The following is a 12,390-nucleotide window of genomic DNA, read 5'->3' on the forward strand; positions in this document are numbered from 1 at the left end:
TTTACATTTTTTTATTTACATTTTTTATTTATTAATGTCTGTAAAACATTATTATCCATAGGGGGTCTTAGGTTTAGGCACCACCAGGGGGGTCTTAGGTTTAGGCACCAACAGGGGGGTCTTAGGTTTAGGCACCAACTGGGGGGTCTTAGGTTTAGGCACCAACAGGGGGGTCTTAGGTTTAGGCACCAACTGGGGGGTCTTAGGTTTAGGCACCAACAGGGGGGTCTTAGGTTTAGGCACCAACAGGGGGGTCTTAGGTTTAGGCACCAACAGGGGGGTCTTAGGTTTAGGCACCAACAGGGGGGTCTTAGGTTTAGGCACCAATAGGGGGGTCTTAGGTTTAGGCACCAACAGGGGGGTCTTAGGTTTAGGCACCAACAGGGGGGTCTTAGGTTTAGGCACCAATAGGGGGGTCTTAGGTTTAGGCACCAACTGGGGGGTCTTAGGTTTAGGCACCAACAGGGGGGTCTTAGGTTTAGGCACCAATAGGGGGGTCTTAGGTTTAGGCACCAACAGGGGGTCTAGGGGTTAGGGATAGGTACAGGGAGGGTTTTTAACAAACGTAAATATAAGTTTCAGTTTACAAACAGGGAAGATTAACGTTTTAAGAATTGCCGATCTCATACACATTATTTAGTGATTTATTAATTCTTAAAACACTATTTCTAAACGAAATTCTACACAATATTTCTATAAACGATAATACTGTTTATCGTTTACACCACGCGCCCTTTTTTCCCGACGCCCTTTTTTGATGTACGCTTGATCTACACCTTAGGAATCAGGATCCAAAATAACTGGGTCTTTTATTTAGAAAAATAATTCAACATACAAAGTGACATTTGGGATTTGATGTGTACAGTCGGGATTTTACAACTCATCATACTTCAGAGTCCATAGACTAAAAATTGCACATCATCTGGCTAAATACAAAAACAGATACTTGCAGCAGTTTATATTGCAGGACATAGTATGAAGCAATATTTGTGTCACTGGCGGACTTAACACTATGAAGTATGATGGCATTTGATTTCACTTTGTATACTGAAAGAATTATTTTTTCAAATAAGTTATTTCGGATCCCTGGTTCCTAGCGTGCTGGTCAACACCTATTGATGACACTGGAAGTGTGGCCAGAAAGGGACCACCTGTGTTTGATGCGGAAGGCTGGTACACTCATGCTTTGATAGTCATGGCCAGCATAGTGGCCACTTTTAGTCTAATCTAGGAAGGTAATCTACTTGAGATCTTTAAGAGGAGGGGGGGGGGGCACAATTTTTACACCCTCGGCCTCGCCCTAGGTGCAATTTAGCCTAGAAACTGCCCTGGTAATGAAGAGGAATGAATTGTATGCCTTATCCTGGAAGAATGCTGAAGTAACTTTTACCTTGAACCTGTGACTATTACTGAACTGAAAGCACACCCAGCAATACTGACTTTGGGAGCATTTCCAGGAATTTCCTAACTGTGTGGTAAAAGCGCAACAACTCACTGCCATTTAATGCTGTCAGTGACGTAGCTAGGGTATTTGACACCCGATGCAGATTAAAAAAATGAATTTGAAATTCATGAAATGCAGCAAACAATACCTCCAATACATGCAATGAGACAAACGTTCCCTCTGACGCATTATATGCTGCAAACTTTACCTCCCACACATGCAATGAGGAAAACGGTATCTGAAATGCAGTAAATGATACTTCCGACACATGCAATGAGGCAAACAATACCTCCGACACATGAAATACAGCAAACACGAAATGCAGCAAACATTACCTCCCAAGTTAAAATGCAGTAATTGTTTCCTCCCACACATGACATGCAGCAAACAGGTGAACACATGTGAAATACACATATACATTACCCCATAAATATGAAATACAGCACATTTTCCCTCAAAACAAAACTGCATCAAATGTTCCCTCCACTGGGTGCTGGTGGGGTGGGATAGAGCTGCTAAGTGGGATGGGTGGGTGACACTGGGTGCTGCTGGGAGGGTGACACTGGGTGGGAAGAGAGTGACACTGAGTGGAAAGGGAGACACTGGGTAGGAGGAGGGTAACACTGGGTGGTAGAAGGGTGACATTAGGTAGGGAGAGGGGTACAGTCAGTGGGGTGGGTGACACTAGGTAGGCAAGGTGACACTGAGTGGGAGGAGGGTGACACTGATTGGTGGGGGTGACAGTGGGTAGGGAGGGTGACACTGAGTGGGGGGAGGGTGACACTGGGTGGGAGGAGGGTGACACTAGGTAGGAAGAGGGGTACACTCAGTGGGGTGGGTGACACTAGGTAGGCAGGTTGACACTGAGTGGGAGGAGGTTGACACTGAGTGGGGAGGGTGACACTGGGTGGGAGGAGGGTGACACTGAGTGGGAGTGTGACACTAAGTGGGAGGAGGGTGACAATGAGTGGGAAGATGGTTACACTAAGTGGGGAGGGTGACACTGGGTGGAAGGAGGGTGACACTAAGTAGGGAGGGTGACGCTGCATGGGGGGAAGGTGACACTGGGCATTAGGTGGGAAGAGGGTTACAGTGGGAGGGGAGGGTGACACTAGGTGGAAGGTGGGTAACACTGGGTAGGGAGGGTGACACTGAGAGGGACGAGGGCGGCACTAAGTGAGAAGGGTGACACTGGGTGTCAGTATAGGGAACCTGATCACCTCCCATTATAGTTAGCCAGATGACCCCTCTTCCCAGTATAGGTAATCAGATGACTACCTCCCTCCAGTATAGCTAGCCAGATGACCCCCACCAAGTATAAAGGGTGCCCCAACCCCAGAGCAGAGGGAGAATTCACCTCTCCAGGATCCATCTTCCTACTAGGCTCTCTTCTGTCATCTGCATCATCCAGAGTGACTTCTCCCTAAGGTGTGTGCGCTCTGCACAATGGCTTGCCTGGCAGTTGCTTTTCTCCTCTCCTCCACCTCTTTGCCCGTAGCTCCGCCCCTTACCCTGCAGAGCAGTAGAAAACTCTGTCAGAAATTCACCCCTTCAGCCTGGACATCCTGGTGCGGCTGGCACACCCCGCCTCCCTTCCCCCTTGTGACGCCGGTGAGTGCTGTTATAATGGCGTCAATTCACCAGAGGTTACCAACCTATTTATCTCTTGGGAGGTAATTTACCTCCTGTGATATCTCCAAATAGCAATTCTCCAGAAGTATAGGGGAAAATATTGACAGAGAGAAATGCAAGAGATAAATGTGAGATAAGTATGAGATAAATAAGTGATAGTTAGTAGTTAGTTTTTCTCCAAATCACAATTCACCAGGGAAGAAATGGGGTGTGGCCATTCGTTAATTTTTCATCTCTTTATCCCCTGAATGAACCTGGAGATATCGTGGTTTTCACACAGCAGCTGCTGCTGTGGAAGATGGAGCCTTTTGAGCTTACTCTGTTAGGCCTGGTGCGCACCAAAAACCGATAGCAGATCCACAAAATGCTAGCAGATTTTGAAACGCTTTTTCTTATTTTTCTGTAGCGTTTCAGCTAGCATTTTGCAGTTTTGTGAAGCGTTTTTGGTGTAGTAGATTTCATGTATTGTTACAGTAAAGCTGTTACTGAACAGCTACTGTAACAAAAACCGCCTGGCAAACCGCTCTGAAGTGCCGTTTTTCAGAGCGGTTTGCGTTTTCCTATACTTAACATTGAGGCAGAAATGCCTCCGCAATCCAAAATCTGCAGCAGCCCAGGAGTATGCGTTTCTGCAAAACGCCTCCCGCTCTGGTGTGCACCAGTCCATTTAAATACATTACCCAAGCGTATCCGCAGCCGCAAGCAGATAGCAAAACGCAGCCGAACTGCTCTGGTGTGCACTAGGCCTTAGAGCTTGCTTCTATTATGAGGAGACGAAGGCGCAGGAGGAGGGTCTGTTTAATCGCCCCTCGTATTTTTCGTGAGAGAACAGTTCTTGATAATTTTACTGAGACAGAGGTGGTGAAGAAGTTCAGACTCACTCGTGATATGATATATGATATGATCCGGCAGTAATAGGTGGGAATACTCTGGTCAGGTAGTGGTAAAACTCCACCTCCTACCCACAATGCTTCACTTTCAAGCTTACAGAGAGGAAAAGTATCCCATGTAAATCATTAATACCGACTACCTAACTCTCTGCTTTCTCACACTTTCCTCATGCATATCTCTCCATTATCCCCTGCTATCGAACACTTTTCTCTCTGTCCTCTCACACTGGTGAATTGACTCCAGAGTGTTAAAATACCTCATGAGATAAACTACCTACCTTTTTTCTCTTAGTAAATCCTCTCTGGTGAATTGACGCCAATGTGTCCGTGCTACTGTACAGTCCTTCAGCGTTTTTTAGCTGGAACCATGATCTGGTGCGGGCCACCCAATGGAGGAGAACATTGGAAGCTCCTGGATTATCCAGAGGCTTCCATCTATCAAGGTTAGTACCATATTTTCTGCTGTATATGACGCACTTTTTTTCCCCCCAAAATGGGGAGAAAAAATCCCTGCGTCTTATATGACAAAGTCAGGGAATCCTGGAGTTATAAACGCCCGCTGATACGAACTGACGACCCGCTGCCGCGTCTGGGATTCCCTGCATGTGTTGTCTGCACTGCAGTGCGCTCACACTCCCCGCGTGCCTCTGCTCCCTCACGTGTGTCTACTGCTCCCCCGTGTGTGTAGCGGCAGCTGACTTACCTAATCCATGGCGCCCGCTGTCTCCTGCTGATTGCGTTCCATTGCCATGGCGTCCATTTGGTTACCATGATGACCATTCCGTTACCATTTAGGCTGTTCTGCTGCAGTGGTGACCATTCCACTAGGTTACCATGGCGATCATTCCATTGCCATGATGATTTACATGTATCTTTTACTTATGTACATAGATTATATTGGGCTTTTTTAAAGAGAATTAAGCTTGCTACAGTATGAGAGCTCTGTCTGGTTGTGCCCCTTCTTAGCTTGCTTTCCTGGGAGGGCTGTCTAGGTCAAGAGGATAGGATGTGCAATTAGCAGGGAACACATGTATCTTATGTGGAAACCTGGCACACTCATGCTTTGATTGTCTCAATCAGCCCAGTGGCCACGTAAGATTAGTCAGAGTATTTTCTGGCATGGCATTTTATAAATAAGGTGTAAAAAGATCACCTAGGAGAAAACTTAGGAGAAAAGTTACAGGCTGCCAGAGGGGGTTGTGGAACAGAGAGTTAAGTATTTTATTGGAATGCCTTCCTCCTACATTTCAGGTTTTACAGCCCATCAGTTGTAGCAAAAGCAGCAGTGTGAACAGAGAGGAGGAGAGAAGCCTGGCCAGTAGTCCACATGGTGCAGTTCTGGGAATTCAGGTATGAGCACAGCGTGTGTTCCTGCTGGGTGCTAGTCAGTTGACATTTTTAGAAAAACAAAGAGGGAAGTCCCTACTGAAGACTTGCATTTCAGCAGCCCATGTGACAGTTTGCTGTGATAAGAATCTCCTCCATCCAGGCACTTGCAGAGGGGGAGGGGGGCCCTGGGTGCACAGACAATACAACGCAAAGGAAGCTTCACCCCTGGCTGCAAGAAGCTTCATCCGCCACACTTGAGAAGCTCTGCCCACACCACTGGAAGCTCCACTCTCACTTGGGACACTTTGGAGTAAAGATGCTCTGGACAGGAATCCTAGTGTGGCCATTCTGTCAGCTGTGTGGGAGCAAGTAAGATGAAGCCTCCCGGACAGCTACACCCACTGTGACCTCTCCCTCCTCCTAGCAACCACAGTGACCTCTCCCTTCCCAGCACTAGCAGTGATCCTACCTCCCCCAGCACCCACATTGACGTCTCCTTCCTCCAGCACCCATACTGACCTCTCCCTCCAACAGCAGCCACAGTGACCTCCCCCAGCACCCACACTGTTCTATCCCTCCCCCCAGCACCCACAGTGACCTTTCCCTCTCCCAGCAGCACCCATCCTGTCCTGAGCAGTAACCACAGGGACCTCCCCTCCCCCAGCAGCACCTACAGTGACATCTCCCATCGCCAGCACCGACAGTGACCTCTCCCAAAACCCCAGTATCCACAGTCACTTCTTTCTCCCGTAAGCAACCACACTGACCTCTACCTCCCCCAGCACCCACAGTGACCTCCCGTTCCTCCAGCTCCCCTTCTCCTAGAACCCACACTGACCATTCATGGTCTGCACCTGGTACCCAAACATGGTCTGTACCCAAATGGCCCCCAGTACCTGTTATTATTTTTTATTCATATATCACCAACATCTTCCGTAGCACTGTACATAGTCCAAAGCAAATAATGGGGAACAAATATATATACAAAATACAAGACTCTGTACAGTCACCACATTAAATAGTAGAAATACAAATACATTCATAATTGATACAGTATGTAGTTGCTACATGTGCATGTGTTAAATTACAGCAGTATGAGAAACACTAGGAGGAGGTCCCTGCCCTTGTGAGCTTACAATTTAGAGGGTAGTGGGAGGAAACGATAGGTAAGGAAACACAGGGGTTAGTGGGTGAGGCAGTGTGCCTTCAGTGCTGCCTATAGCAAATTATTGGCTTGTCTGAACAGGTGTGTTTTCAGAGTACATTTGAAGGTTTCCAGAGTTTGACAAACTGGCTGAGGGAGAGAGTTCCAAAGGAAAGGAACAGCCCGTGAGAAATCCTAGATGCAAGAGTGAGAGGAGGTGACCAGGCTAGAGGAGTATGGAGTGTAAAACATTGGGAGGAAAAAACACAAAGACAAAGGGAGCCCAAATGGTGCAGTACATCACAAATCAATAAATGCTTCAAAAAGTTACTACGTAGGAATACTCACAAAGGTGGGTTTCACTATGGGCATCCGACCACTTCAGGCAAGTGGAGTTACACAAACCTGACTCCACTCTGGTATGCCAGCAATTCTGGAGGTGGTCGCTCTCTTGAAAAAGATCACATACACTCTGAACCCCGTGGGGTGGTGGGCTTTCACCCACGGTTAGGTGTAAGAAACTCCCCTCGCTAAAGAGCGGAGGGAGTAAGACACAGCAAGAAGGGAAAGAGGCGCCTAAAGGGATATAAAATATTCTAAAAGCACTAAAATTGACAAAAATTAAGGTGGCTTACCTCACAGGCGACAACTCACTTTAAGCAGAACTATTTATTAATATCAAGCACAGGCAATGCATTTCGCGGAATCCTGCTCACTTCCTCAGGCCAAATAAAGTGTCTACAAACGTCAAAGAGACATCAACTCTTTGATGTTTGTAGGCACTTTATTTGGCCTGAGGAAGTGGACAGGATCCCACGAAACGCATTGCCTGTGCTTGATATTAATAAATAGTTCTGCTTAAAGTGAGTTGTCGCCTGTGAGGTAAGCCACCTCAATTCTTATCAATTTTAGTGCTTTTAGAGTATTTTATATCCCTTTGAGCACCTCTTTCCCTTCTTGCTGACCATGCTAGAGGACAAAAGGGTCTCTTGTGAGGAGTAGAGGATTCCGGAAGGGGAGGTATCTGGGGATTAAAGAGGAAATGTATGGAGGTGATAGCTTGTGTAGAGCTTTGTATGCAAGCGTGAGAAGTTTAAACTGGATCCTTTGGGCAACGTGTAACCAATGGAGGCATTGGCAGAGAGGGGCTGCCTCAGAGGATCTGAAAGAGAGGTGGGGGAGACAGGCAGCAGAATTTAGTAGTGACTGGAGAGGTGCCAGTCTGCTTTTTGGTAGACCACAAAGTAGGGTGTTACAGTAGTCAAGACAGGAGATGATTAAAGCATGCACAAGCATTTTGGTTGCTTCTTGTGAGAGGAAGGGATAGATTTTGGAAATGTTTTTGAGATGGAAGTAACAGGAGGTAGTTAATGTGTAGATGTATGGTATAAATGAGAGCTCAGAGTCCAGATTTACCCCCAGACAGCGAACTTTGGGAGTTGAGGTTATTGGGGTGTTATCTACATTGATTGTGACTATGGGAGGTGGAACAGAGAGTGAAGGTGGAAATATCACAATCTCCGTTTTGCTCATGTTGAGTTTAAGGAAGCGGGATGACATGAATGTAGATACAGCGGATAGACAATCGGAGTTGGAGTCGGAGAGGTGTGGGGCAGATCAATACATTTGGGTGTCATCAGCATAGAAGTGATATTGAAAACCAAAAAAGCTTATTATTTGTCCCAGGCCGTGAGTGTAAATGGAAAAGAGGAGGGGTCCAAGCACCGTGTCTTGTCCTACTCCCACAGACAGTGGGCATGGAGAGGAGTTGGTATTGGCGTAAGAGTCCATGAAGGAACGTCCAGACAGTTAAGAGTTGATCCAGGAATGTGCTAGGCCCTTGATTCCCAGTGTCGCGAGGGTCTGGAGAAGTAGTGTATGATCAACAGCGTCAAACACAGAGGACAGATCTAGAAGTATTAGTACAGAAAATCTGCCTTTGGCTTTAGCAACTAGGAGGTCATTGGCAACTTTAGTAAGAACTAAGGCAGGGGGGGGAGGCTTCCATTTATTGTTTTGCTTGGGGCCCTGCATGGTCTTAATCCGTCTCTGGCAGAGGTTGCTGAGCATTAGTAGGTGCAAAATTGCAGTAAGTGTGGTGGGTGCCCAGATGCAGTGGGTGGTAAGATGCAAAGGTCCACTTTATACTAAGTTGAAGTGGGTGTTGATAGGCCAAGGTACAGTCTTTGTCAAGCCGCAGTGGATACCAAGGTCTAGATTGTGCTAAGTTGTAGTGGGTGTTAATTTGCAGTGGGTGCTAAACTGTTTTGGGTGCTGAATGAGTAGCAGATGCTAAACTGAAGTGGGTGCCATGTGAGTGCCAAGCACAGGCCAAGAGTGGGTTCTGGGGGCATGTAGATGCAATGGGCAGGACATAAGTGAGTAGTGAGTGTCATGTGGGGTCTGGATGTGTGCCATGGGGGAGTACTGTGTGTCATATGGGTTTGGACCATGGATGAGTACTGTGCTATTTGGGTGCAGATCATGGAATGGTACTAGGTGCATATAATGGCTAGGTACGGCAGTAGAGTAAAAGCTCCACTGCAGACGACTTCCCCCACTACAAAAATGTGCTACTCCAGCTCAGGTATGCTCTTTAACTTGCAAAGCTACCATACATCAACACATTAACTACCTCCTGCTACTTCCATCTCAAAAACATTTCCAGAATCTATCCCTTCCTCTCATAAGAAGCAGGAATGAGGGGGGAGGAGAGTTGGGGGATAAGATGAGAGGGAATAGGGTCCAGGGCACATGCAGTGAGATGAGCTTTAGAGATAAGTGAAGAAAGACACTTTTCAGTTAAGGCAGAGAAGGTTGTTAGTAGGGAGGAGGTTTGAGTGAGTGAGTGGTTATGTAGAGAGGGATAGTTGATAGTTGGGGAACAACCAGGCAGAGAGGAGAAAGAAAGAGGTGATTGGACTGGTGAAGAGGGGTGCTTTTCAAAGCTGTTCTGTAATGTTTCAATTTTGTTCACAAAGTATGCTGCAAAGTCTTCTGCAGACAAGCATGCGATTGTAGGGGAGGAGGGGGTGGAGAATGAGAGCAGGTGTTAAAAAGTTGTTCATGGTTATGGGACTGTGAAGAACTAAGTGTACTAAGTGTAGAGAAGTATGACTGCTTTGCAAGTGAGAGCGCTGCGTAATATGTTGGCACTTAATAAATACAATAAATAATAATAATAATCCCTGAACTGGAGTAGCGCATTTTTGTAGTGGAGGAAGTCATCTGCAGTGGAGACACAGTACTCCCCCATGGCACACATCCAGACCCCACATGGCACTCACTACTCACTTATGTCCTGCCCATTGCATCTACATGCCCCCAGAACCCACTCTTGGCATTTGCTCGGCACTCACATGGCACACGGCCACACTGTTGAAAGGATGTCTCCCCAGCATACAGTTTCTCACAAAAGTGAGTGCACTGCTCACATTTTTGTTAATATTGTATATCATCTTTTCATGGGACAGACACAGCACCGAAGATATGATGCTTTGATTCAATGTAAAGCATTCAGTGTACAGCTTTTATAACAGTGCACATTTATTTGCTGTGCCAATAAAATAACATCAACACACAGCCATTAATGTCTACTCTAAACCACTGGCAACAAAAGTGAGTACAGCGAGGCATTTTTAAGATCAACAACTTCATGATTGTTTACACAGAAAATTCCCCTTGTATTTCTTCATTGTTGCCTAAGCCTGCCACATGGCAAATGTGACTGTAATGTCTGATACACAGTGACACCATGCAATTTCCTGTCTGATAGGTGAGTTGAATCAATTATTTCTGAAAGGTTTTTCTGATCATTTTTCCAAACATCTCTACAGAAAATTGATCAGAAAAACGATCCGAAATCAGATCGGATCTGTCAGAAATAATCCATTTGACCTGTCTATCTGATGGGAAATTGCATGGTGTGTACCAGGCATTTGGATTTGGATTGTGAGGATCTCACAAAGCAAGATTGGGGCTGATTCACTGCAAGACCAAATTTGTCAGTTTCTCTCCCTTATTCCCACAAGTCATACACAGGTCAATAATGCCTCAATATGCCTAGGTGATTGATCATTATTCCATTAGAATTCAATTGGACAGTGATCGACCTCTATCACGACAAGTTGAATTTTGATAGGCTTCAGCAAAACTCTATCAAGTTTCAATCAAACGGCAAGCGCTGTACTGCTCGATGCAGAGCAAAGTTATGGACCATCAATCCCCCACTGCTCCTGCCCTACCCCCATCCCACAGAGATTGATAAACAGCACAATATCACTTGAAAGCTAATCGATTGGATATCTATGAGCAATAGATTACTGGTAGATTCAATCAGTATTCAAAATCGATGTGTGTTTAACCAGCTTTAGATATTTTGGCCAACTAGGGTGATAAAATTAAGGCTAAGTTTAGCAATGACGGAAACCAACTAAGAACATCACAAACAGAACTCAGAGGCTTTTGAGCAGAGCAAATTGTCCTAAGGGGAGGGGGAGTGACAATGTGTGTCTGTGTGTATAATTTCTTATCTCTGTAGTAGAGCATTGCTGCAGACTTTCTGTTGTGACGTGTGTACAACTGTCGCAAACTGAAATTGTCACTGCCATAAATATGCTGTTGTCTCTTTCTTGTCTGTTTGTCGCTGCCTTTACAACTACAAACAATTGTAAGCCGTGTGTATGGGCCTAAAGAGTTGAACAGAGAAGGATGAATCATGAACGGAGACAATAAACAGAACATAGACAATAAATCTTTATGGGCCCATTATGTGGGAGATACAATTAAGACTGATAAGTTCATAAAAGACCAGAACCACCTGTAAACATCACAAACAGAAGTCAGGCTTTTGAGCAGATACCATTCTGCTCAGAGAACACATTTCAGCCCCCAGCCTGTGTCTGACAGGGCTGAGCTAAGGGGAGGGGGAGTAGCTCTGTGTGTGCCTGCTTGTATAACATCTTATTTCTGTAGTAGAGAATTGCTGCAGAGATCTCGTTTTTACTGACTGAAATGGTTTCTTAAGGACTACATAAACAGAGGCAATAAATCTTAATGGGGCCCTTTTGACCTCTTGGGACCCCCAAAGCAATTGATTAGGTTGACTGGTTGAAGATCCGGCTCTGACCTCTGCATATTGACAACCACTTGTTTGCCTAAAAAGAAGCTTGGGTACTGATCAAGAGGGACAGAGGGGTGGTGGAGACAAAAGACTTGGAAGGAGACACAACGTCTGCCTGATATTGCTGTGAAGGAAAGGGGGGGGGGCAAATACTGCCTAATACTGCTTTCTGGAGAGGGGTTATTACATACACAATTAGTACGATTGATTGGTTGGGGTCCCTTTTTCAAATTTGAGTACCACCCCTTGAGGATTCTATGCACGGCCTTGGCCACAACCCTGATTTCTGTTGGGTGTTGCAAGTATTACATTATTATTACAGTATTAAAGAGAAACTCCAACCAAGAATTGAACTTTATCCCAATCAGTAGCTGATACCCCCTTTTACATGAGAAATACAATGATTTTCACAAACAGACCATCAGGGGGCGCTGTGTGACTAATTTTGTGCTGAAACCCCTCCCACAAGAGGCTCTGAATACCGCGGTACTCTGGGCAAACTGCCACAATGTAACAATGTTCACAGACAGGAAATGGCTGTTTAAAGCTGTCTGTAACAGCCAGAGCAGCTAGAAACAGCTACATAACTTGCCCACAGTAACAATGTCACCATGTAATACATGTCAGAATGTGAATCTGGGAGAGGAAAGATTTTAGAATGAGCAAACACTGACTAAATCATTTATACATAATTATTGTAGAAATGAAGCACTTTTTTTTATTAAATTATTTTCACTGGAGTTCCTCTTTAAGTTGCATTACTTGTGTAACAAGCTATTTAGATTGCCTAAAGCCAAGTCAATTTTTATGTGCTCTTTCTACATACATG

At 45.5% G+C, this 12,390-nt stretch overlaps 1 protein-coding gene across 1 annotated transcript in view; it reads right to left on the reverse strand.

Annotated features, from left to right (window-relative positions):
- LOC137521086 (calcium-activated chloride channel regulator 4A-like) overlaps positions 1–4,703 on the reverse strand; it is a 153,527-nt gene extending 148,824 nt beyond the window's left edge. The window contains exon 1 of the mRNA XM_068239867.1: positions 4,670–4,703. The gene's annotated coding sequence lies outside the window, so the exon portion shown is untranslated. The remainder of the gene's footprint in view (positions 1–4,669) is intronic.
- Positions 4,704–12,390: the final 7,687 nt, after the last annotated feature.

This window comes from Hyperolius riggenbachi, chromosome 6, assembly GCF_040937935.1.
Source record: "Hyperolius riggenbachi isolate aHypRig1 chromosome 6, aHypRig1.pri, whole genome shotgun sequence".
NCBI classification, from domain to species: Eukaryota; Metazoa; Chordata; class Amphibia; order Anura; family Hyperoliidae; genus Hyperolius; species Hyperolius riggenbachi.